The sequence below is a fragment of the Fringilla coelebs genome, assembly GCF_963513975.1.
Source record: "Fringilla coelebs genome assembly, chromosome: 14".
NCBI lineage: Eukaryota > Metazoa > Chordata > Aves > Passeriformes > Fringillidae > Fringilla > Fringilla coelebs.
Genome location: NC_140040.1, coordinates 19441639 through 19463583, shown reverse-complemented (window position 1 = coordinate 19463583; position 21945 = coordinate 19441639). Strand labels below are relative to the sequence as shown.

Genomic DNA, 21945 nt, shown 5'->3' with positions numbered 1-21945 from the left:
GCTTTTACAGGTTGCACCTCTCACTGATTATAGATAAGACAAAATTCAGGGGGGGATTCAGCTGTTTAAAGTTTAAAAGTTCAGCTGTTTAAAGTTTAAAAGTTTTCTCTACTGTTGTTACCTTGATGCTATTGCATGTTTAGTACTAATAATTGTTCTTTTTCTTTTTTTTTTTTTTGAAGCTGTCCTCAAGATCTATCCCTGTTGAAAACAGCTGAAAAAAACTTTAAAGAAAAGCACCTTGCATTCCAAACTTCTGAGGACTGTTTGTATCTCAGTGTTTACAGCCCTGCTGGATCAAGCAAGAAGGACAAGTTACCTGTATGTAAACTGTTGAACAAACTTGTGTTTTATAAAGCTTGCAGGTAATGATTGCTCCTAGGAGACTTAACTGCTTTTGAAAATGTGATGCTGCACAAGCAGAAATAATATTAGCATGTGAAATTCCAAGTAAACCAATCTGAAATTCAGCAGCCAGCATGCTTCAGTGATTTGGTGCTCCTAATTCTCTGACATTGTTTTCCTTTTGCAAGTCAAATCTGCAAACCAGTGCATAAAGGTGTGTCTCACCCTGTGACCCTTTTGTTTCCAAGGTAATGGTGTGGATCCATGGAGGCAATTTCATCTTTGGTGGTGCTGCTCGGTATGACGGCTCTGCGCTGTCAGCCTACGAGAATGTTGTGGTGGTATTAATTCAGTACAGACTGGGGCTCCTGGGATATTTCAAGTAAGAACACCTATTACACTTTGTAAAAAGTACTTGCTGCCATGTTTAAAGCATGGGTAGCTCTGCTTGCTAAATGTTCTGAACTTCTGTATCAGCTTCCCACCGTTAGAGTGGTTTAAATGTACATAATTCACCGGCATCAGAACTTCAGAGCACTGAGGAATGTCTGTACATTCCATCTGCCCGGTCGTGTGATTGTAGCAGCCTGCTCTCAGATCATAGCTGGGCCTGTTTGCTGCTGGACAGGATGTTTGCTCTGGCCTTTGCTTCCCTCCTCTGCTGTGTGAAGCAAAAACTCAGAGTAAAGGCCGGGGATCTGCCTGAGCAGGGGTGAGCAGAGAATGGAGGGAGTCAGGGGCGGAGGTGTGACCGTGAGGGGCTGAGGTCACTGCACCGAACAGAGAGTGCCGAGGGTCCTCTGCTGTGCCACTGTCCCTGTGCCAAGGGGACCTCTGCTGTGCCACTGTCCCTGTGCTGAGGGATCCTCTGCTGTGCCACTGTCCTGGGCTGAGGGAGCCTCTGCTGTGCCACTGTCCCTGGCTGAGCAGTGGCTCTGTGCTGTGCCACTGTCCCTGTGCTCAGCAGTGGCTCTGTGCTGTGTCACTGTCCCTGGCTGAGCAGTGGCTCTGTGCTGTGCCCCTGTCCCTGTGCTGTGCCCCTGTCCCTGTGCTGTGTCCCTGTCCCTGGCTGAGCAGTGGCTCTGTGCTTTCCTTCCAGCACTGGTGACGAGCACGCCCGCGGGAATTGGGCGTACCTGGACCAGGTCGCTGCCCTTCGCTGGGTCCAAGGAAACATTGAGCACTTTGGTGGAGACCCAGCTTCTGTCACTCTCTTTGGGATATCTGCAGGATCTTGCTCTGTTTTTGCACATGTAGGTATATGGTAGATGAAAATAAAAGTCTTCAAAAGCTCAATTAATGTAACATTTCATGCTTAATCTGCTTTTGACAGTAAGTTTAACAGCACAGTTAGGCTAAATCTGGAGATTTAGCAAATAAAGATGTATAATTCCCAACTGAATCTAGGAGGTAATAGACTGTAACTAGCACAAAGTTGTAATGTAAGGATGTTAATGTAGAATAAATACTTTTTTTTTCTTCCCTTCTTGGCAGGTGTTATCTCCTTTATCTAAGGGTCTCTTTCATAAAGCAATATCAGAGAGTGGAATTCTAATTCCCCCCGGTAAAGATTTACGTCTTTCCACAGATCTCGAGGTAAGCTCATTTTTCTGCATTTTAAAATCTTTATAACCTAAAATTGACTTCTTCTATGGCTAGAAAGATACCAAATATCTAGACAGGATATATAAAGGATACTAAAGGATAAAGGTTATATATGGATATCTAAAGGATACTTCTACGTGATAATTTGTTTAAAAGAGAAAAGGGGAAAATGTCTGTTGTGTACTGTGCAACAAAGTTGATCCAGTTTATTGTTGCAGCACACATGTTGAATTTTGGTCTGTTTGCTGTTAGAAATAGATTGGACAGCTGTATGATTGTAACAGTTGTGGGCTGACAAAGGCATTTTCAGTCACACACATGCCAAGCTAGGCAAATGTTCATTTTTATACTCACTGTACTTGATACAGTAACTGTGGCATTTATTATGGAAAGTTTGACAAGAATCCAGAAGAAGAATTCAGTTCTTTATTGACCTACAGTCTTTTAGGGAGGGCCTTTATGTGAAGGAAATTAATTAAATATAAAACTACAAAAAAACCCCAAAGTTAAAATAAAATCACTTCCTATAAGTGTCTTTTAATATCTTTTCCTGTAATGGCAGACAGTAATAATGTAAATGTTTCTGAATTTTCTTTCCTCATTTGGTTTATGCTACAAGCTTGTATTATCTCTACAGCAAAGTTTGAAAAAATGGAAATACAGCAAGAAGGAGAGGTACACCAGAATGATTTCACCTTGTGATCAAATTGTAGCATTTCCAGTAAAATAAAATACTCAAAGATCTATCAAGCTCATTTAAACTGCCATGAACAAGGTACTAACAGCAGCATGTATAGTGATTTTATTACAATGTTTGTCTTTGTTGATAATTTTCAGAAAATTGCCAGTATCTTCAAGTGTGAGACAAGCAGTTCCCTCTCCCTGCTGAGCTGCTTGAGGAAGCAGGAAGCAGAGCACATAGTCCTTAACAGCAAGGTGGGTGAGACTTCATGGCAACAGAACTCTTTAATGGCTCACTTGCAAAGCTTTAGCTCAGCCTCTGGTCAGAGTTCATTGATGGTCTGTTCCAAAGTTGATTTTTCTTATCTTTTGTCAAAATACTCCCTAAATGTTGAAGCAATTTCACACATCAATTCTTTCTGGAAGTTTGGCAGTGTCACAGCACCTGTGAAGTTGTGAGCAAGGTCTGAGCATCCCTATGTTTTAATGTCAGAACAGATCAGGATCAGGAGCCCGTTACATTCCTCCACACCTTCACCCAGCCAGGCCTGCATTTTACACTCCTGTGCCAAACTGAATTTATGTTACAGTGGCTGTAGATACTTGAATTTCTTAAAGCCCTTTTCTGCATTTTGAATATTCAATGTGGACATCTTACATGATTTGAAGGAAAAATTGGAAATACTATTAACAACTAATTTTGGTTTTTTTTTCCCCCTCTTCCTTCAGGAAATCTCATTTCTACCCTTAGTTTTGGATGGAGTGTTTCTTCATAAGCCACCTGAGGAGATATTGGCTGGAAAAGAATTCAATGCAGTCCCGTTCATGATAGGAGTCACCAACAATGAATTTGGCTGGAATATTAGATCGGTGATTTAATGTCTATTCTTTATTTTTGTTGTGTTTTTAATGTTTGTGTTAAGTGGTAAGACAAGTCTTTGCAGTGATGGAAATGCATTCAAGGTTAACATTGCTTGCATGGCTCTGCAGTGACCCAGAACCACTGGGTCACCGAGGGTGGGAGAGGCTTCATCCTGCAAGTTAAACTGCATGGACACAGCAGCTGGAACATAAACTTTGTACAGTGTTTTCTTATCCTGCAGTTTCTTATCCTGAGTTCCTCTCATCCAGGCAGAGAGAGGAAAAAAAATGCAATAATCAAGGACTTATTCCTGAAAAACAAGTAAAGCCAATCCTTTCCCCACAAGGCTCAGCAGTCAGGTTTGATACACAGTGTGCTCAAAAATGTGCCACTGATCACCTAGAGCAGCTTCCCCTTGGTATCATAACCACCCTGCAGAAAGAGCTTTCATCTGAAAATCTCATCTGGGGCAGAGTGAGGGCACAGTGCTGGTGCCCAGCCCATCCTCCTTTCTCATGGCTACTCAATGAGTAACTCCAAAACACAAGCAAATGCTCTCAGTGCACAAAAACTGCAGGAGATGGATTTGTGTCCTCTCCTTTCTTGTTCCTTTCTTTTATTTCCTAAACATTCAGGTTCCTTTGTGTAGTACCAAGCATTTGTTCTGAATCTATGAAGCAGCTGTCGCTGGGTTGTAAGTGCCAGGAGAACAATGCAAAGTGAAATCTGTTTGAATTTATTTTGCAGACAGAAGAGTTGTTTAATGTAATGCTGTAAAAGAGGGAGAACACTGCATCAGCCTTATTTCAGAGGGCTCAAACAATTGGACTAGAGACAGACTGCCAGTGACTTTTAATATCTCCTCCAACAGAAGGAAAATAAGCCTGTGAGACAGAAACAGCTTTTTGCTCCAACTCTGCCCTCATGTTTTCCAGTCTTACAAATTTCTTAACATTGATTGAAGGATAAATTATGTATTAGGAGTGGTTTATGTAGAAACCTTCACCAAGACAACGTTTACTGCAGTAAATACAAGCTTTTCAAGACAGCTGCTGCATTGTGCTGCACTTTTGCATATGATATGATGCTTTAAAATAAAACACCAGTACTTTCAGTGTATAATAATGTGCTTTCAATGTTTAAAATAATGGAGACATTGAATGATATGCTAATAACACTGTTTTTTTTTTCTCTGTACAGACATCAAAAATGAAAGGTTTGAGGGAAATAGGAGATAGAAAATCAATTGCCTCAACTGTAGAGGTTTTTCTACCAATGATTGTAAGTACTGCTGCACTAATCTGATTTGAGAAGTGAATTTTCTTTTTCATGTATGTAACAGAGTTGGGTCTCACTGCTTGAGTCACAGTGTTACTGAGGGCTGAGGTCATGGTGGGCTTTGGGGAGAATCCCAGAAAAGTTGACAGGACCAGGGTGTAAGGAATTACACAGAAACAGGATTGAGCCAGGCCTGGGATTTGGGAAAATGCCTTTTTCATTCTGACCTCTAACAATACTTTTATCTTACATATTTGTGGGGTTACTGTAATAGCTTCCCTAAGGTTAAGGTATCTCAGGGCTAATCTCCTGCTTAGGGAGTTTCAACATGTATTTTTCAGTATGTTTACATTAAATGTAGCTTTTAAAGTAGTTACTTTGCACTCCTAGTTTTGAGGTGCATCTTTCAAGCAGCAAATTTTAACCCTGAAAATTTACACTGTTTGGAGATCCCACTGGCCTTGTCCTCTTGTCTAATGGTCCATAAATCTTTCAAGGACTGAAAATTTATGTTTGTAAATGCTTTTACTTTTGTAAAATCCCATCTCTCTTCTCCTGATGAAAACAGAAGCTGAAGATATTGTCAGGAGAAATTGCTGGATCTACACTTATCCCTGTAGAGTTTTAACCCATATAAATCTGGTGCAAATTTGACCTGAGGTGGTTGGTTTGTTTGGTATTTTTTTGCCCACAAAAAGCATGAATAGGTTTTGTTTCCCATCAACATGGATGCTGTCCTGGACATTTGTGCCTTTGCAGAATCTCTGAAGTTTAAAAGATGGCAAATTTAGCTGCTAATTCAGACAGTGATTGTTTGTCTGTTTGTCTCCTAGGATGTACCCTCAGATTTTCTGCCCATGATCTTAGATGAATATCTGGGAGACACAGAGGACCCTGCAGAGCTACGGGACGGATTCCTGGACCTGCTGGGGGACATGGCAATTGTCATGCCAGCCATTAAAGCACTGAATTATCACAGGGGTAAGCTCATCAACAGCAGTGGGACACTCAAACCCCCTGCTGCAGGCTGGATCAAATGATGCAGACACAAATCTGTCATATGTAGGCAGCCCTTCCTGAGATTCCCTCTAGGAACAAGGATACAGGTCTGCAGGGTTGTGTACAGTCCCTTATCTCTGTGTAAGTGCGCTCATAATCACAATATACTGAGAGCAGAGCATGATAACACAGGTAAATATTTGCTAAATGAAGTATACAGGCTTAAAAATTAAAACATATCAAAGCAACCTTTGTCCTTTGGCCCATGGCTGCTTGGGAAGTCAGCAGTTCTGTGTTCTGGTAATTTTCTGGTGTGTAGGTGTAGACAAGCTATACCAAGGTACTCAAAAGTGGAAATAATTTGATATTTTGCTTTTTGGACATTATCTTAGGGTGATCTTCCAATTTTTCTTTTTTTTTTTCTTTTTTTTTTCTTTTTTTTTTCTTTTTTTTTTTTTTCTTTTTTTTTTCTTTTTTTTTTTTTTTTGTGTAAGCTGAGCTCTTAATTTTACCTTAAAAGTAAAAAAGTAAAAGTACATATTTGAATGTAACAATTACAGTAGAAATGTGCCCAGTATAAAGCTCTTTTTAAAGCAGTATTTTAAACAGCTGATGACACCTGAAGTTTATGTATGTCTTCTGTAACTCCCTGTATGTTATGTCTTGCAGAGTCTGGAGCTCCTACCTACTTCTTTGAGTTCCAGCACAGGGCCAGTGCATACTGGGACAGCAAACCTGACTATGTGAAGGCTGACCACGGGGATGAAGTTGGCTTTGTCTTTGGGGGGCCGTTTCTGGCTGGGGACATCCAGCTTCGCAGTAAGGAACAGACACCATTCACTCCTGAATGAGTCCTGTAGCCCTGGCATTTTTCTATTCAGTGTTCTATTACTTTTCATCAGATTAAGGTGCATATATTGGCAGTGAGACCAAGCCATAACCCTTTCTCCTGGCAGAACTGGTTTTATGCATTTCACCATCTTCTCCATCTTCTCTCCTTTACAGTTTGCTTGGTCTGAAGCACAGTCAGTTCCACATCTTGTCAGCAATTCAGCAAATAGGATATTTGCTAGAAAATTCACTGTCATTATCCTAGCACTGTGCATGAATTTGCCAAATGGCTTTGGCTGAAAATGAAATTGAAGGAAAGGTCAATTAAACTTGCAGAGTGCTTGGGAAGCAGGAAATCCAGGATCTCTTCTCTTCCTGAGGAGTTTAGGCCAGTGTCTCCTCCTTTCAGGAAATCCCATGGCCTGTCAGGCTCCAGAGGATGGGGCACTTGGTTTCTTTTGCAGGAAGTGATTCCAGCCATGTTTAGGCTTGGAATTCCAGTGTTTCATTTTCTGTGTGAAGATCCAATGGTTAGGTCTGTTTTGCCTCACAACTCAATACTTGAGCATTTATTCAAATGGAACCAGTTCACTGAGGGAGGATTAAGGATGTACTCCCAAAATTTCCACAGGCTTCTGGAAGTTCCCTCTGTCAGAATCCCACATTGTTATATTCCCAATGAATCTGCCAATCACTGAACTGTTAAGAAACATGATGCCACTTCCTAAGGAACATTATTAATCCAATAATATCCTTTAATTACATATGCCTAAGACAGTAATACTCAGAATGAAGTATTTTCTTTCCTGTGGAACAAATTAGGAACAGTTCTTATTTTGACAGAGACACAAAAATTCTGCTTATTATAAGCGAGTTCACTATTTTTTTTTCTGCTTTCATTTTGTGATTTGCACAGTAGTTCATAGTCTGGTCAAAGCCTACATAAGTGAAAGTATTTCCTTTTACTTCATTGAACTTTGGAGCAATCCAGCTATGTTGTAAAGCCCTTTGTTACCAGAGCCTTTTCCTTTAACTTTTTTTGTTTGTTTGTTTGTTTTTTACTTACATTCCTTTGGCACTTGGAAACACTGAACAGCTCTTTTCCTCTTTGCCTGAATTTATTGAGGGCTTTAAGATACCAAACATTTTTCTTTGTGTATTGAGATGCATTTATAATTAAAAACATACAGGAACTGAAATAATTCTCACCTAGTGATACAGTGAGCTTATGTTATGTGTAGCTATATTTGAAGAAATACTCCTGAAGTGCTGAGAAATGGAGTGGCACCATCTTGTGTGAGAATGAAGAAATCTTTGCCTTGTCATGTTCTGAATAATAGGGAGAATTCCAGTCCCACAAAACTAGAATGGGATCCAGAAAAAAAATGAGCCATGTGGCCCATTCCTGGAGTGGTACTGGGATGCAGGACACATGGGGGTTTTTGGTTCTGCTCTGATTTCCTGGAAAGTTACAGGCACATCACCTCATTTCCTTGTTCCCAAATTCCCTGATTTCTGCAGTAGGGTAGTGATGCTGAAGTCATTCATGAGGAGTGCTGAAATCCCCTGATGCTTGCTGTAGTAGTGATGCTGGCCAGTGGTGTTGCAATTGCCACATTCCCAATTGCCAGCATATTCACAGAGAGAAATGCTGCTGCTGTAGCAGCAATGTCCTGATTTCTGCCACACAGAGTAACTGTTCTGTATTTTGTCTTTCAGGTGAAGTTACAGAGGAAGAGAAGAACCTCAGCAGAACTCTAATGAAGTACTGGGCTAACTTTGCTCGAAATGGGTAAGAATCATGAAGTTCATGACAGATATTGCTGCTTTGCACTGACTCCATGGGAAATTGGCTGGTTTATTGATTCAGTCTTAACTCGTGTGATTGAATTCCCCTGTGACTAAAAAGGGCACTCACTCTTCTTTTCTCTTGCTTACAGAAATCCTAATGGAGAGGGTCTGGTTGAATGGCCATCTTACAACCTAAATGAAGAATACTTGCAGATAAATCTACAACAAAAGAAAGACAGAAAGTTGAAAGAAAAGAAGGTAGAATTCTGGAAAAAAGTGATCCTTGAAAAGACAAATAGCAAAAGCGCACAAAACAAGAAGTTTAAATTAGAGTTATAGTTTTCAGTCTAAACATGCACATAATATGCAAACTATTAGGATATTAAAAAAATTAATAGAAGTATATTTGAAAAATTGCATTTCCCTCCCCTTTTCTTCACAGCTGTCATACCTGTGATTATTCACTGTAATAATGCCAGTTGATCCTCACTTGTCAAATACAGATACCAAATTTCCCCAGTGCTCATGTTTTTCTGTCACTCCCCATGACTGAAGACAGAATGTAGCAATATTGCTGTTTTAATAAAGGGAAATCAATGAAGACCCAGTTTGTGAGTAAGACTTTCTTGATGCCAAGTTTATTGGTGGTACAGAAGCTGTGGTGTGGTGTAGATACAGAAGTGTCCTCTGTGGAAAGAAGAGGAAACTACAGAATGTTCTGCTTTGTCAGTTGGTTTTACAACTGAGACAGGATAGTTCTGACTGTTGTGGTACTCAACCTGCAACAGCACTGCTAGAATTAAGACTTCTCCCAAATGTTAGAAAAAGGAGAAAAATTCTCCAGTATCCACAATTCTCAGCTTTTACGTTTAGTTGCAGCTCCCCTACAAGGATTAAGATTTCTGTCTTTTCCCTAGTGCTTCTCTCTGTGCTCCAGGCTGTCCCCTGTGCCACTGTCCCTGTTTGCAGTGGCTCACTGCCAGCACTGGGTCTGGCCCAGGGCCACTCCAGGGTGCAGCCAAGAACAAGGCTTGCACTCTTCATGGCAGAGTTGTCAATCACTTCTCTGCCATGTCTTTGCTGTACCTGGCTCCTAGGCTGCTCCAGCTATCCCAAATCACCAAAGGGGTATTGGGGACAGACAAAGGTGATACAGAGACTCCATCATCAGAAGGCATAAAAAGCACTTTATTGTTAGAAATCTGCAGTTCTTCTAGAAACAATTGTGGACCTGTGACCTGACTGGCCTTTAAGAATCTTCTCTCACCTATTGGTCAAGAAGGGTCAACTCCTTCTTGTAAACATCTTTGACAGAGATTCCCTGTCAGGTGCAGAGATTGAGATAATAATTGTTTTAATTCTTTCTCTGAGCTTTCTCACAGCTTCCCAGGAAAATCCTAGGAGAGCAGTATCTCTCTCTGTTCAGAGGTTATGTGATTAGCACAATCCCAGCCACATTCCTGGTCACACTGGTGCCTCACAGCAGTGGTTCAGCTCCACACATCCTACAGGGCGATGAACCTCAGTTCCCCCTCCCTTCAGCTCCCCTCTGTATCTCTGGAAGAATTTTTAATTGTTCATGGCTAATAATGTCCTACAGCAACTAGCTACCCATCCCTTATTTCCAAATTACTTTACTGGAAGAAGTAGGGTGGGATTTTCTACATTGTCTTGCCCAAATTCTGTTGCCAGGCAGAACTCAGGAGCAGGGTGAGACTGTTTCACCACTGTAGTTTTGGTAAGCAAAACTTCCTCCTAAGCATCTGTCCTCACTTCTTTCTTTCACCTCCTTTGTTGTGTGAGGGGAATATAATTTCAAAACAGTCATGCTAAATCTTCATTGCACAAACCCTTGAAGTGCTGTGCCACTTCCTTTAAAAGGAGATAAACAGGCAGTGCTGTATGGGTATGCACAGAATACATGCTCATCTTGTGTATGCAGAGAAATGCAGTTGAACTGACTTCTTAGCACAGGCCAGCACTAAAAATAAATCACATTGGAAAACGTCAGAAGATCTTACTCATTTCTATGTAGGGATAAGCGCTGTGATGCCCTTGTCTCCTGAGGTGAGATTCACAGTTTCTTTAGCATGTGGTAAAGCTGTCCAAGCTTCAGAGGCTCTAGCTCAAAGTTTTATATTCTGTAGTTTCATTGAATCCTCAGCAGGGGCTGTGAGAGCAGCGAACCCCCGAGCAGGGAATAACGAGCATTGAGTCGGTGATTGCAGAAGGCTGATCCATCACTTTATTGGACTAGACTACACTATGCTATATACATACTATACCATACTCTACTCTACTCTATGAAAAACCCATCGCCCTTGCCAGACAGCCCCGCACACATGTTGATCCAATTGGTCAGTGAATGCAAACACCACCACCAGTGTCCAATTAACAAACCACTCTTTGGTAAACAATCTCCATAACACATTCCACATGTGCACAACAACAGGTGCAGCAAATGGAGATAAGAATTGTTTTCTCTGAGCTTTCTCACAGCTTCTCAGGAAAATCCTGGGGGAGAATTATGTCTCTCTGTGTTCAGAGGATATGTGATTACCCCAATATTTGTCTCTTTTTTTTTCAGCTATTGAAACCAGGACAGGTAGCAGTTTATTACAGTGCAAAGAGGCAAAGGTCATCATGTGGCAGGATTTTTTCATTGACCTTTGTGCATTATTCACTTATGAATTGTGTCACATTATGACTTACGCATTATTCACTGATTGAGGGCAAGCCGAAAAATCTCTTTAATTTAATGCCAAACAGGATGCAAGAATCGTACTCACCAGGTACGTAGCACAGGTTATACAAATCTGTGTCACTGGAGTAAGAATCTCCACCTTTGCAAAGCATATAGGCCATGCTTGCAGATCCACCAAAGTATCTCCAGACAAGGCTGTAGGGGTCTAAAGTCCAATTTTTTTTTGTTATCTTACCGTAAGTAGGATGGGCAGAGTTTGCAGAAACTGGTCTGCACACATACTATTTTCAGAATAGCTGCTTCTCTAGGCCTGTGGATGGGATATGGCTCAGAGCTGTTGCAGAAGGGGTACTTGAGAGAGAAGTAGTGAGTAGAAAAAACACTGAAGATAAAAGCTTGGAAATTAAAATAGTAACGAAGAGGGGGAATAAAAGGAAAGTAAATGGGAAAATATGGAGTCTAGTAAAATCAGCAAAGATCAGGTGATAGAAGATAAATTGGTTTTGGAAATCAAGTTTGTTACATCAAAAGGACAGAGCAGCAGGTGGAGTACAGGATGTTTGGCTTTGCAGCAAAAGAGCCCTCCTGTACTTGTGTGCAACAAATGAGCTGAGGCATGAATGCCCACCAGTGTGGGAGCTGAGCCACAAGGAGGGATTCCTGCAGTTCCACCTTGCATGGGAACAGTTGTCCCTTGCCAGGAACAAAAACAGTCCCAGGTAAGAGGAGACAGTGAGAGAACTCACAGCAGCACCCAAGCAGACAAACAGAAGTGCAGATTTTACTCCTGTGCAGTCCTTCTGAGGTGTCTCAGAAACCTTCATCACACAGACACAGGTAAAATATAACTTATTCTCAGCTCCATCACTGGTACACCAGGCCCCTCTGCCATTAACTGCATTTAAAAAAGCACACCCTTATCAATACCGCATAGACTATATAGTCAAACAGTGCAGACTACTACCAGACCAATTTATAGACCTTCAGCATCACTCTTGACAATCAAGGCAAAAGGTCTGCCAGGGAACACCTATAGGGCCCCAGTTCATTGGCACTCTGCAGAGAGGGTTTTATCCTCATTGTTTCTGTCACAGCATTCCCCATCTGGCAGTGCACAGTGAGCCCTGGCCGTGCCCTCAGCCCCAGGAGCTGCACCCAGCACAGCCTGGCAGGGCCTGCAGGGCACTGGGGCAGAGCTCAGGAGCCACCACAAACCCAGCACAGGCTGGAGACACAGCCAGCACTGCCCGGGGCACCTGCAGTGCCTGCCACCAGTCTGCCCTGGGAGCAGCCCGGTTAAAGCTGAGTGGGGTTTATCTCCAGGGCTGTAAATCACACCTGGGCTTTTCTGAGAATAACAATCATTCAACTTTTCCTTCGGTACAGGTACCCTTGCAGGGCTGTTGGTGTGGTCCTGGCTAGATTGTGTTTCGCGCACAGACTGTGTCAGTACCAGTAGCTAGATTGTGTCAGTACCAAAGGCAGTGAATGGAAGCGAGTAGAGCCGAGGTGGCCTGCAGGTGTGCGCAGCGCAGGTGAGCAGAGCCTCCCCCGCTGCCGCAGCCGGAGGTGCTGCAGCAGCAGGAGCCCGCTCCCGGCAATGCCAGGCTGGTTCCAAAGCATTCCGAGCCGCGGTGCCCGGGATTCTGCGAATGCCAAGGCAGAGGAGCACTGGGGAGGCGGCAGGAGCCCCGTGGGCAGGAGGGCTCCCCGCTCCCGGCCCGAGCCCGGCACTGCCTGGCTCGCAGCCCGAGCCCTCCCTCGCCTCACCCGGGTTTGCCTTGCGTCAGCTGGCCCGGGCCGAGCCTATAAAGGCCCGGCCTGCGGGCTCGGTGCCAGTGGCACCATGGCAGCTGCGAGGGACACGGCGCTGCTGGCCTGCATCCTCTTCCTCGGGGGCACGGCGCTGGTGGCCACAGGTAAACACCGGGGCGACTGCCCAGGGCACCTGCGGGGCGAGAGGGCACCCGCAGCTGCCTCCCGGGGCCAGCCGAGAGCAGGGCTCCATCCCTGGGCAGGGATGAGCTCCAAACCCTGGGCAGGGATGGGCTTCAAACCTGGGCAGGGATGGGCTCCAACCCTGGGCAGGGATGGGCCCAAACCCTGGGCAGGGATGGGATTCAAACACTGGGCAGGGATGGGCTTCAAACCTGGGCAGGGATGGGCTCAAACCCTGGGCAGGGATGGGCTTGAAACCTGGGCAGGGATGGGCTCAAACCCTGGGCAGGGATGGGCTCAAACCCTGGGCAGGGATGGGCACTAACCCTGGGCAGGGATGGGATCCAACCCTGGGCGCAGCTGGGCTCCAACCCTGGGCAGGGATGGGCTCGAACCCTGGGCTGGGATGGGCACAAACCTGGGCAGGGATGGGCACAAATTCGAGGATGAACTCAGCACAAACCCTGGGCTGAGCTGGGCACACAGACTGAGATGCAGTAGATAAAAGTTCATTTCAGTTTGTAATCTGCTTTCAGTCTTTTGTCTTACTTGTGTTCTTTGCAAATAGCAAAATCAAATCCCTGTCCCAAAATCCTGCCTGCTAAGGCTGAGCAGCCACATTAAAACATGTGTAATTTGATGTTAGAACTTCCACTCACATCTTAAAATGAGTCTTGCTTAAATGTTAATTGGATTTGCATGTGCCAGACTATTTTTCGGTATGTTAGAAGCTTTTTCTTCTGGCTGTACATACTCTCAAGGGTCTAGAATATATTTTCTCTGTTGATTGTCTTTTCTTATGACAGCAATCTATTGGAGTTTTTTCTAACAACACAGGGCATAATAAAGATTAATATCTCTATGCAACCACTAAAGTGTGGGTGGTAAGACAATAGATATTATATGCCTGAAGGAGATGGACATACAGACCAATCAAAATGAAGGCTAAATTAATGTCAGCTCTAATGATTTAATTAAGGAATAATGGATGTGTGTTAGAATAAATTAGAAAATCTAAAATTTAAATGAGTAAACACTAGTAATCAAATTAGTAAAATAAAAGAGTAAAATAAAAGACCAGATTAAGGTAGTGTACTGTCAAAGCCAATGAGAGTTTGTTGAAGCTTTATCTATAAAAACTACTTGTTGAAGTGAACAAAACCTCTATGTTTAAGTAGCAAATCTAACAATTATTACAAACAGAGCAATGATGTGACTCTGTGCTGCTGTCCCACAGAACAACCAGAAGCAGAGACTAAATACGGCAGAGTCCGAGGGTACCAATTCAAGGTGGACACAGCTGAGAGGACTGTAAATGTCTTTCTGGGACTTCCTTTTGCCAAGCCTCCAGTTGGATCTCTGAGGTTTTCTGAACCCCAGCCACCTGAGCCATGGGAAGGTGTCAGAGATGCCACTTCCTACCCCCCAATGTAAGGCAATGACCAAACCTCTGAACCTTCCGTGATGTTAAACTCTGGGCACTTCCATGACACTGATGTGCACACTGGGCCATCCATGAAGACAAATTCCTTGGTGCCCCCTCATTGCACCTGCAGCTCTTCCAGTGGATGCATTTCTAAAGACACTCTGGGAGCTGCTCTCTGTACCAAAAGCTGCTGTTTGACGGGCATCAGTGGTGAGCTGAGATGGAGCAGCACGTACAGACCATGCTCTGCCTCAGGAGCACTTGGCCAGCCCTTCCCAATCCCTGTAAACCTTTGGAGCATGGACAGAAAGGAGCTGAGCAAATGTTGGAATACAACATTAGGGTCGGGGGAAACTCCTGAGTCAAGTGCTTAAAAGGGCACATAAGAAATGCACAGCAATTCCAATCTACCTTGGAAATGTCCAATTCCCTTGTCCTACTGCCCTTGTTTAGTGTCTCAAGGTAGATATCTACATTGCAATATCTACCATTGCAATGTAAAAAGCTATTGGAGATATGAAATTATTCATTTATATTTTCATATGTATTTCACATAGCAATCACAAAGTGTGATTGCAGATCAGTTTCTGGGTTGCACTCCATTGTGGAAGTACAAAAAAGCATCTCTTCACAGCTTTCAAGTTTATAATTGACTCGTTTAGTGAATTCTCTTCCTTTTTACTTGTTCATTTACTCAGGTGTCTACAGGACCAGGTACAAGGACAGTATTTTTCAGACATAATTACCAACAGGAAAGAGAAAGCTGCTCTGCAAGTGTCTGAGGATTGTTTGTACCTAAATTTGTACACACCTGTTTATACAGGAAAAGAGGAGAAGCTGCCTGTAAGCAAAATCCTTATAACACCTTGAGCAAAATTATCTTTCAGGAAAACTTCAACCTCTGCCATGAGCAGACATGCAGGGGCCCTTCTGTAGTGATGATCAACTTAGATGCTTTGTCCCAGCAAATATTAGCTGCAATTAAAGAGACTCAAAACCCTATTTTACAAGTAAAATTGCATTTTAGCTAAGCAGTGATTGATTTAATCTAAATGATGTGTCCAAGGTCACAGGGCACTGACACAGTGTAAGCATTGAACAAAAGCAGTGCCATTTTGTAGCCCTGCAGGCCTTAGATTTGAAAGATTTCTACAATATGTGAAACGTAATCTGAAAGAAGCAGGAGTGAAATAGCACAAAATGTTCTATCTTAGGCTATAGTTCGTTTTTGTCACTGGGGGCTCTTACCTGTGCTGAGTTGATCCTGTGTTTCTTTTTCCAGGTGCTAGTATGGATCCATGGAGGTGGATTAGTTTTTGGAGCAGCTTCCTCATATGATGGCTCAGCAATAGCAGCCTTTGACAACGTGGTGGTTGTAACAATTCAGTACAGATTAGGTATTGCTGGATATTTTAGGTAAGTTGCTTGATCTCAGTTTTTCCTAAGGGACTTCCAAAAGGATGTGTGCAAAGCCTTTGTAAAGAGAAGTGCAGAAGACCTGCTTATGCAAAGAAACATTTCTGAACTGCCCCTGCAAGCGCTGGGGACAATTTCCAGTCCAAAGGCAGCTTCCACATCTGTTCTTGTGGGGCTGCAGCTCCAGTCTCAGGGATTCCTGAGCCATCCATTTGTCAGCAGTGGAGGGAAGTGGTGTGTAGGGAATGGCAGATGATTTCTCACACCACAGACTGTATTTTCCCCTCCCTCTTGGCTTGCATTGAGCATTTGAACAAATCTGTTCTCTCTCTGCAGCACTGGTGATGAGCATGCCCGAGGTAACTGGGGATATTTAGACCAAGTGGCGGCTCTTCGGTGGATTCAGGAAAATATCTTGCATTTTGGAGGAGATCCAGGATCTGTCACTATCTTTGGAGAATCGGCAGGAGGAATCAGTGTCTCTGCTCTTGTAAGTTCACAGGAACATTGAATTGGAATTACTCAGGGGAAAAACCCCTCCATCCATTTTCAGTATCTGCATGGGAGGTCAGTGAGAGAAAAGGGCCGGTGTTCCAGTGACACATCACCTGGGTCTTTGATAACACAACAAGGCAAAACAACACAGATTTTGAATGAGAAAAATGTGCAATTTTCATACTCAAATGCTGCAGTTAAGTAACAGAATGTTATTACTCATCTGGTGAATTAAATTCACCTTGGTTTGGTGTTTATTTTTTTCAACGTTAAAAAACCCTCAAAGTCTAATCTCATGAGAAGAGTCCCTTAGGAGAAGTTGTGGACTCTTGCCCATTTTCTGTTTGCTTTGACAGCCACTTGTGCAAAGTGATTGAGGTGAATAGTTCTGGGAGCTGATGCAGCCCTGCAGTTTGTGACCCTGTGATTGTGTAGAATCTTTACTCCAACACGGAGCACATTGGCTGTGACTCTCTCCTTCTCCAGTCCCTCCAGCTTTGGAACAGGTCACACAGCCCAGCCAGCCTTCACGGTACCTGGCACACACATCCCTGCTTCCTCTGGCCAAAAGCTCTTCCTGCCCTTCTGCAGCAGAGCCAGACTGCCTTGGGCACATTCCATCTGTACCTGCCCTGCAGAGTGGTGCTGGGAGGCACTGGGAGCAAAGTGCAGGGGGAGGGAAAGGCCCTGAACTCCCCATCCCTGTGAGCGCTGCCAGAGCACTTTGCACAGCTGGACTGTGGTCAGAGGCTGCACAAGGACACTCTTAGCATGGGGGCTTTCCAAATGCTCCAAATGGCCACTGCTGATACTGAAATGCAAAATCCCTGGGGACAACTCAGAGCTTGTCATGCTTGTCCTTGCTTTCTCACAGGTCTTATCTCCCCTGGCCAAGGGCTTGTTCCACAAGGCCATTTCAGAGAGTGGCAATGCAGTCCTGGGCTTGTTCACTGACCAGCCTGAGGAGGATGCACAAGTGAGTACTTGTGGTAATTGTAATTCCTTTTTCCAGATAGTTCTGCATATCTTAAACTATTGAAAATTGAATAGTCCAAAATATTGAATCATGTGAATTCACATTTCTTGTGAATCAAAGCAATCACTAAAGATAGAATTTCTTCTTGCAAATAGTACATGTTTAATGACATATTGCTTTTCAATCACCCAAATATCTCCAACGAGAGAAGAATGAAAAGTCAAGTAATATTGTAACATGTAGTGTCTTCAAGAAAAGTCAACCTAAACTTTTTGGCTGGAAAATGATATCAGACTCTGAATACTCTTCTCTTCCCCTTCTCTTTGATGCCTGTAGTATCCAAATAAACAGGACATTATTCCGTGTTTGTACTTTGAGAACTACAGGCTTCCATATCTTTTTTTTCTCTTCAACGGCAAGGAACAATTTCCAGAACCTGGGAGCTGGGACATAAAAGAGACAGCTCTCTCTAATGACAGCTCTTGCTCCAGCCAAAAAGACATCACCAAGAGTGCTAGAATGTGCTCTCTGTTTCCCTGCAGAGGGTTTATTCTCTAACTCCTTTATGTCACCCAGCCTTCTCAGCCCAGGCTGTCATCTAGCAGCATTCTCTTAGAATATTTGTGTATCAAAAACTCTTGGAGGCAGAGGTTTTCCCCTTCTGCCCAGCCCGTGGTGTGAAGGATTGTGAGGGCTTCAGTGCCCTCCCTGGGGAGCTGGGACAAGCCAGGCTCCAGCACCCTTTGGGCAGGAGCTTTGGTGCTCCTGCTGGACTCGGTGTCTCGTAGAGACAGACAGAGGAAACATGTCCAAAACTGTTTGTTCTCACTGCTTGCAGAAAATTGCTGCTGTCTCTGGCTGTGAAAAATCCAGTTCAGCTGCAATGGTTGAATGCTTGAGAGGAAAAACAGAAGAAGAACTACTACAGATAACACGGAAAATGGAGGTGAAATGATTCTTCTTGCACCTATATGACATCTCAAACCTTTTCATCCCAGAGCATACTCTTTGTGGGCTGTAATATTAGGAGAACCTGAAGCGGATGTAGAATCTGATGTTCTTGACTTTTTCAGGACATGACAGCACTGCAGCTCTGCAGTGAATTCTTGCCTGAAAACTGCAAACAGGTTCCTGCCCTTCCATTCTGCATTCACTTGGAGCTGTTGTTTGCTGTTGTGCTCTAGCAGGGCAAGCAAAATAAAATGGCACAGATGATTCTGGAGAACCTGAAAACCAAACCATCTATTATATCCTACCTAAAAACTCTTACCACATTTCTTATGTGCCTTTGACATTTCAATACAATTTTTTTTTTCCGCACTGTTCCACACATCCATGGCCATATTGAATTAGAAAAGATGTAAATTCAATATAATGACTTCTGCTTAACAAACTTAAGAAATATAATCTTAATCTTCACAGAACCTCCTGCCAAGTATAGAAAATCAGTCAGAGAAATGTTAAGATGGCTTGGATACCATTATTTGTTGTGTTTTCATTTGGCTTTAGTTTGGAACAGCAGTAAAAATCTGAACTTCTTTTTGAGACAAATAGAATGTTTTAATGAAGCTTCCTTTTTCTTTTTTCCCTTATTGTTCAGGATGTCTTTTTCAGCAATGCATGTGTAGATGGTGTATTTTTTCCAAAGAGTCCCAAAGAATTACTGTCTGAAAAATCAATCAATGCGGTCCCATACATCATAGGAGTAAATAACTGTGAATTTGGATGGTTACTTCCTACGGTAAGAGAATTAAAACGATGATATTTAAAAGTCATTTTGTAAACAGAGGCTGTTTTAGTAAGTATGATGCTCTGTATCACACAGATGATGAAATTTCCTCCTTTTGTGGATGGTCTGGATAAAGATGTTGCACGTCAATTTTTACAGAGCAACTTACCATTATTCATTAAGGTAAGAGACCAGTTTCAGAATAACCCAGTGCTGCTGCTTGGCTGCCCTGGCTGTTTTTACCCCTGGAGGGACACATTTCACAGGGAAATGCCATTGTGCTGGACAGCTCCCTGAATTGGAGCAGAAAAAGGCACAGATGTGCTGCACTCCTGTTACCTCCAGTGACTGGAAATGCTCTCTACATTTCCAGTCTGAATGCCCCTCTTCTTCAAAAGGAGTTCTGTGGGAATCCAAGAGTGATGCAGGTACCTCAACAAGGTCTCTTGGGACGTTTTAGATCCCCCCATGGTATGCAGGACATGCAGAGTACCAGCAGCTCTGGCAGGAGACATATGGGTCACAACCTCCTAAAGCAGTAGCTGGGCACTGGAAAGGAAAGCCCAAGAGGTTTGGGGTGCACTGACACCTTTGTTCACCTTTCTTGAGGTTTTGCTTCCCTGGCATTTACAAATCTCTTGGCTTTCTGGTGCCTTTCTGGTCTGCTGAAACTACTGCATTAAAAAGTACAGATTATGAGGTAAGAATTAGGGACTCCAGAAGCAGGGCCAGTACTTGCAAAGATCATTCAATGACACAAACATCCACCATGAACTCGGAAATGCAGAGCCCAGGCTTGTTCTGAACAAATGATGGTCATCTACAACAATCAATGGTTTTTATGAAATCCAGCAGGATTTCTGTGCTGTTGTGAAGGTGTTTCCACAGAAGAGAGAACAGTCAGCATCACTGACTGCTGCTTAGCTAAAGGTGCTTCATCCTTTGATCTTGCATCCCTCTTTTCCCCAAGATCACCTGTATCCACAGCTGTGTAACTCCAGTCTGAGCTCTGAGCCACACTCTGACACAGCTGAGGATTTTCTCTGAAAGCTGTTGGTGAGGATTAGCCAGGGATGTGCAGAGGCCACGCTCACCCTCTGCTGTTGCTCCTCATGGTATTCATCATCATTATAATCCTTTTTATTGCTGTTTCAGGGCCTTACATCTGAAGTTGTTGACAGAGTGTACAAGGAGTACATGGGGGATGCAGAAAGCCCTGCTCAGGTCCGAGATGGCTTCCTGGATGCAATGGGAGATGTCTGCTTTGTGACATCATCTGTGCAAGTGGCCAGATACCACAGAGGTAACCCAGCAGCTTCAGAGCAGCTGTAGAATTCTGTCTGGGGGTGGAGTGGACAGTGTGCAGCACTTTTCACTATCCAGAGCACTGGTAGTCTTTTCATTTAACCAAAGCAGTTTTTCATGCAAGTTTATCATCTCTGGAGCAGTATTTGCAGCTCTCAAACCAGCACTTTTCTGTATCCTCTAGATGCTGGCAACCCAGTCTACTTTTATGAATTCCAACACCGGCCGAGTTCAATGGAAGGTTTGGTACCAGAGTATGTAAAAGCAGATCATGGAGCTGAGATTGCCTTTGTCTTTGGAAAGCCATTCCTAGCTGGTGATGTACCCATATTTACTCCATATTCTTTACAGACCCTCAGTATTACTCATTTCACTTACTGCAGGGCTTTACAATAGAATTTCTCTCTTATAGGCATTATAAACATTATACTTATTATAAGCATACCTTATATATCATAAACATTATTATGAGCATAAACATCTTCTGTCTTCAGCAGCAGATAATTTTCATTACATCATTCATCTGCAGGTCTCTCCTAGAAAAACCTCCAACAGCTCAGGGCAACCAGGAGAAGTGTTGCAATTGACAGGGCTGATATTCATTATTTACTTTCTAATGTGGCCCTTTCATCTCTCCCTTTGCAGGAGGTGCTACAAAAGAAGAAAATGAACTTAGCAGAACTGTTATGAGATACTGGACCAACTTTGCTAAAAATGGGTGAGAATCACAGTGCTAATTACAGCTCATGTTCAGTCTGTGCTGCGCAGAATATACTTACCTGCCTGAAGCAGTACTTATATGGTGCTTCCTAGAAATTTGATAGAATTTAAGATCAATATTGAAGCAATTTCCCTTCCCAATAATCTTTTTTAAAAAAAACAGCAGAAACAAGGGAGAAAAAAATCTAAGGGCAGTTACTCCATCTGCAATGGGGTTTTAGATCTAAAATGAATGGCAACTTTTACACTTTTACTGTTCCACTGAATGAGCATTTTCAAAAAACACTGTCAGTTTATTCAGGTACCAGAATCCCATCAGCTGGGCTCACCTGTTGGTTTTCTGAAATGCCCTGAACATGAGCAGTGAGAGAGCAATGGATTGGCAAAGGGAGAGCTAACTTCTCCTTCTGTTCTTTCCAGAAATCCCAACGGAGAGGGCTTGGTCCATTGGCCTCAGTATGACCTGGAGGAAAAATACCTGGGGATAGACCTGGAGCAAAAGGCAGCAGAGAAACTGAAAGAACACAGAGTGGAGTTTTGGGCACAGCTCATGAAACAAATTCAGACTGGAAGGATAAAACACACCGAATTATAAGAGCTGTGGAAAGCTCAGTTTGCTTTTAAAACCCAAAGTGAAGTCAAACAAAATGAGTTTGTATGCATACAGAGTAATAATCACCTTCTAACTCACTGCTGTGTAATCTGCTGTCCTAATCACAGTGAAGAGAGAGAAACAAGGGGCGTTCAGAATGTTTGTCAGACTGAAAATCACTAATGAAGCAAGCAAAAAAAATCCCCACAATCTTTTCAGGTCCAGACAGACCTTGGTACCTCCTCAGTGCGT

The 21945-nt window shown here is 43.1% G+C and overlaps 1 pseudogene across 1 annotated transcript; it reads left to right on the top strand.

Annotated features, from left to right (window-relative positions):
* The first annotated feature begins 182 nt into the window (after positions 1-182).
* Positions 183-21696, top strand: LOC311159311 (fatty acyl-CoA hydrolase precursor, medium chain-like; annotated as a pseudogene). Its single transcript, XR_014617055.1, has 24 exons — positions 183-321; positions 594-727; positions 1445-1598; positions 1840-1941; positions 2788-2886; positions 3361-3501; positions 4694-4774; positions 5605-5752; positions 6440-6589; positions 8321-8393; positions 8542-8724; positions 12660-13015; positions 14272-14464; positions 15159-15303; positions 15743-15876; positions 16213-16366; positions 17246-17347; positions 18186-18293; positions 18902-19088; positions 19173-19259; positions 20232-20379; positions 20566-20697; positions 21027-21099; positions 21522-21696. The product of XR_014617055.1 is annotated as a fatty acyl-CoA hydrolase precursor, medium chain-like (transcript).
* Positions 21697-21945: the final 249 nt, after the last annotated feature.